Here is a 5,626-nt window from a genome sequence, read left to right on the forward strand (position 1 = left end):
TCCCGAAATGCTATTTATAGCAATGCTATTTTTAGCACTTCTATATTTAGCATTTCTTCTTGTTATTTTCAACACTCCCTCTCAACAAGAAAGGGATTATCTGTCACCCCAATCCTATCTCTGTGGAACTCGAATTTGCATTTTGACAATGCCTTAGTCAAAATATTTGCATCCTGTTCCTCGGTCGAAACATACAACAACAACATGATCCTCTTCACCACACAGCCTTGAAGATGATGATACCGGATATCGATGTGCTTGGACCTGTCATGAAATACTGGATTCTCAGAGAGTTTGATACAACTCTGATTATCGCAATAGATCACAATTGGATCCATCCTCTGACCAAACAATCCAACTATAATTTTCCGCATCCAAATGGCCTCACATGCTGCTTGACTGGCAGCCATGTATTCAGCCTTTGTTGAGCTAAGTGCAACTGACCTCTGTTTCCTGCTGTACCAAGAAACTGCAGCTGAACCAAGGTTGAAAATTCCTCCTGAAGTGCTCTTTCGATTTGATGGACTCCCTGCCCAATATGCATGTGTGAAGCCCTGAAGCTTCACTCCCTCTGTCCATCTGTACCATAATCCATACTAAGATGTGCCTCTGAGGTATCTCAGCACATGCTTCGCTGCCTTCCAAAATAGCTTGGTAGGCTGAACCATAGCTTGACTCAGTTGGTTCACCGCAAAGCACAAATCTGGTCGTGTGTTAACTAGATACATCAATGAACCCACAAGCTGCCGATAAACAGTAGCAGCTACTACCTCACCTGAAGTAGCATCCTCCTTCCTCCAGTTACCTGCTAGAGGAGTCTGCATGGGCTTGCACTTCTCCATGTGGAATCGCTTGAGTATCTCATTGGCATACTTGCCTTGAGACACAAACACTTCCCCATCCTTTTGCCACACTTCCATGCCTAGAAAGTAGTGCATAAGACCCATGTCTTTCATTTAGAACTCTCTTGCAAAGTCCCCCTTACAAGACTTGATCAAATGATCATCACCTGTCAATATCAGATCATCAACATAAAGGACAATGATCAATGGCTTACCTTCTACCATGATGTGGTAAAGGTTCGCATCCGCTTCACTCTTTGTGAAGCCCAACCCGGTGAAATAGCTGTCGATCTTGGTGTACCAAGCATGAGGTGCTTGCTTCAGCCCGTACAAATCTCTCTTGAGTCAACACACATGCGACTCATGATCGAAGGTCTCAAATCCTTCTGGCTGCTCTATGTACACCTCTTCCTTAATCTTGCCATTGAGGAATGTAGTCTTCATATCCATATGATGGATCTTCCAACCCATCTGTGTTGATAGTGCCAACATCGATCTGATAGATGAGTACCTTGCTACAGGAGCAAAAGTCTCATCATAGTCGATCCCCTCGACCTGTGAAAAACCACAGGCAACGAACCTTGCCTTATTGTTCTCCACACTGCCATCAGCTACTTGCTTTACCTTGTAAAGCCATCGGGAACTCACCATTGACTTGTCCTCCGATCTTGGGACAACATCCCAAACACTGTTTCGAACGATGGAGTCGTACTCCTCCACCATAGCATCAACCCAGACTGGTTGCTACACTGCTTCCTCGAAGGAAGATGGTTTGGTCTCTACACACTCCCCAACCAGGGCCATGTAACTAGTGTACTGCTCCGGTGATATCCTATGTCTGCGCTGAGAGGATGGCTGTCCCACATTCTCTCTCGCATCCATCACCAATCTGTGAGCTTCCCTTGAGCGTTTCCGCCCATCTTTGGAAGACTCTACATGAGTGGATGTCTCCACTCCTGGATCCTCTGCATGCAGCTGCTTCGCATCAGTCTGAGGCTCCTCCTCCTTAGGAACCAAAAGTTCCTCCTCTGCATGCAACTTGAGCTCCCTCTCAAGGGATACTCACATGGCTTTATGCTCGTCAAACTTCAGATCTCTGTGTACCACTGTCCTCTGACTAGTAGACAAGAACACCCGATAGGTGTGGGGTGTATCAGTGTACCCCACAAGTATCCCCAACTCAGCTGTTGGCTCTAGCTTCTTCCGGGCATCTTTGGTCACATGGCAATAAACCGATGATCCAAAGATCCTGAAGTGACTCACATCTGGTCTCTTCCCAGAAAAGGCCTCCACTGGTGTCTTCATCCCCAGTATACGATGCAGGCTTCTATTCTACAAGTATACTATTGTATTGCATGCCTTAGCCCACAAATGAAGTGGTAGGCTTTGGTCATGCAACATCGCCCGAGCTGCTCCCACAATCGATCTATTCTTCCTTTCATCCACCCCATTCTCTTGTGGGTTATGGGGTGTCGTCAACTCCCGTTTAATTCCTTTTGTTGCACAAAAGTCCTTAAACTGTTGGGAGACATACTCTCCACCATTATTGCTTCGCAAGGCCCTTATTTTCTTTCCAGATTCTTTCTCAACCAAGGCTTTGATCTCACAAAACCTTGAGAAGGTTTGATCCTTCTTCTGCATGAAGTAGATTCAACATCTACGAGAAAAATCATCAATAAAAATAACATAGTACCTTTGTTTAGCAGTGGAGGTTGTAGAGAATGGTCCACACACATCTGTATGAACTCGCTCCAGGATTGCTCCAGCTCTACTGGCTCGATCCTGAAAGGAAGATTTTGCATACTTACCCAAGGTACAACCTTTGCATGTATCCACTTGCTCCAATTTGCCCTTGGGAATTCCGGTAGAAATCTACTGCATGATCTTCAAGGCCCCATGGTGCAAGTGGCCCAATATTATATGCCATAGCTCACCAACATCTTGGCTCTGCACCAACTCTGCTTTGGAACTCAATGCAGCACAGTTGTCTACCTCCAGCTTGTAGAGATTCTTAACTCGAATCCCAATCCTCTTGGTCTGTCCAATGCTGATATGCCTCAGGAATGCCTTTCCTTTACTAAAGACTTCATCATAGCCTTTGTATTCCAACATAGCGACGAACACAAGGTTCTTCTTCAGACCATGCACATACTTTACATCAATCAGGGTGAGAGGAGCTCCATGCTCCCTCTGAAACACAACCGTACCTTCACCTGAAACACAATACTTTCCATCATTACCCATATCTATGTGCATCTGGAGGTCCTTCTCCTCCAAGGTACTGAATAGACTCTTGTCGTCGGTCATGTGGAATGAGGCTTCACTGTCCAGGTACCAAACACAACCCACCGTCGATGAAACCATGCATGCGATTAGGGTGAAATCCAATTTGAACTGTGAGGCCAGTGCCTCACCATCTGATCCTTTTGAGGATCCCTTCTTGGATTTCTTCTGTGGACAATTCGTAGCATAATGGCCCACCTCATGACAATGAAAGCATCTCACTTTTGATTTGTCAATATTCTTCCCACCATGGGAAGAACTCGATTTAGAATGGGAAGCCTTCCCCTTCCCTTTCCTCGCCTTACTCACTAAGGCTAGATTTTCTTCATCATCTTGCTTTGATGAAGATCCATCTCTGTTGCTTCTTCTTATCTCCTCCTTCATCAGATCCAACCAAAGTCGTTCCCAATCTGGCAGTTTCTCTCTTCTGTTTACTGAGTCTTGGTAGCTATGCCAGCTCTTAGGAAGATCGAGGAGAGCAAGACTCACCATGTCATCCTCGATTGTCGTGATCCCTACACTTCCAAGCTCATCCCTGCAGGTGGTGAGCTTGTTCAGATATGTAGAGATCGTGTCGCCCTTTTCACACTTGATTTTCCGAAGCTTGCCTTTCAGCACCAGCTTCCTCTGATCGTTGCTATTCTGATATAGATCCTTCAATGTTTTCCACATTGAAAACGGTGTCTCCTTCCCATGGAGACTCGAGACAATGTGGTCTTGAATTCCCTCCAGAAGAATCCTCCTTGCTCTAGCCACACATTTCTTCCATTCCGCCAATTCTTGGGCATTAGCAGCTGCTGGCTTGGGGACTTCTTGATCAATGAAGTCCTTCAAACCGTTTTCCTCTAATACCGCTTCCATGCGATCCTTCCAGGCTATATAATTCAAGCTTCCATCCAGGGCATACTCGAGTCTCAAACCATTGAACGCCATTGGTGAAATTTGAGATGTGATAAGAATTCGATTTCTATAATCATGAACTTCAAACTTTGAACTTCGCCCTTCTTTGTATACTATTCTTTGCTTTGATCACCTTTTCTCATACCATGTATAATTTCCCACTGTAGATCACCTGATAATGCAATATACTAAAGAAAAATACTTGATCTACTTCTACAAACAAACTTGCAGAAGCTTAATCGATTTTGAGCAAGATCAAATAGACACATATAACAGAGAATGAGAAATCAATCACACATGAACACAGAAGAATACTTTGGGGAAAGCCTCAGCTAAAAACCCCAATCTTTGTATTATCATACAAGTGGAAATATCTCCAAATTACACAAAGCTTTAGCTCACAAGCTATCCAGCTCTCAATACAATCCCTCAATGTTGCTCATAGACAGAATAGACACAACATATGCCTTCCTCCAGTGCTCCAAGCCTCCTATTTCCTTGCGCAATTTCTCATGGGTCCTCTGGCTGCCACCTGTGTGAATTCACCTCTCACACAACTCACCAAGCTCAGAAGTAACTATGCAATCTCCAAGGAATGAATTCTTTCTGCATGCAAGAGATATCCTCAATGGAATATTCCTGCAACTGATAGTACACTGTCCCATCATCTGATCTCAACTAGGTCTCTGACTGAACTGACATGCATGAGTTATTTATGAGAGAATATTCAGTTATCTGAAGTGCAGTAGTTACATGCATGCATGCATTAACTAACTGAACTCACAATCAGTTCCACAAACTATTGGAACTAATCTAACTGGACTTAACTCAGTTAACTGAGCTAACTAATTACAACTCAAAGTACAACTCATCCTAATCACTTTAATTAAGGGATAACTTCCTCAATCAAAGGGAAAATTGTTGCATGTCTTCACATAGACTTCATGTTTGATTTTCTTCAACTAATTAACTGAAGATGAATTAATTAATTATTTTTCAAACAGCTGCTAAGATCAAATTCGAATTTTAATTCTCAATTTTAGTTCAGGGACTAACTAAAATTGGAATGTATCTCGAAATGCTATTTATAGCAATGTTATTTTTATCACTTCTATATTTAGCATTTCTTGTTGCTATTTTCAACACATTTAACTTCCTAAGGATTCCTAAAACCCCTATCCATCTCCCAAAATTTTCCTACTCCCATCTCCCTTCCTTAAACTCCCTCATTTCACCACTTCAATCACTTTTCACTGTTTTTTCCCCTTTCCTATCATCTAGGGTTTCAAAAATGGAAGGAGACTCTTCACCATCAGAGAAAAGAAAACATCATAAAGGGGGGAAGATTCTGAGGTATGAGCCCACAAATTGCAATGAGATCAATTCTTCACCATTCATAAGACAATGCTTTGAAGATGTCAACTTCCTAGGGTTTTGTCAAAGAGTGGGAGAGGTAAGTTTTCATGAGCAACTCACTAATTTGATTGCCACCAATCTAAAAGGAGAAAAGGCCACCATTGCAGGGATTGATTTCACATTCTCAGTTGATGCCATCTCTCTTGCCACAGGGATACCAAATCATGGGGAGTATTGGTTCAAAG

The sequence above is a fragment of the Pinus tabuliformis genome, chromosome 1_1, assembly GCF_031772625.1.
Source record: "Pinus tabuliformis cultivar Carrire ecotype Pingquan chromosome 1_1, CPIR1, whole genome shotgun sequence".
Classification (NCBI taxonomy): Eukaryota; Viridiplantae; Streptophyta; class Pinopsida; order Pinales; family Pinaceae; genus Pinus; species Pinus tabuliformis.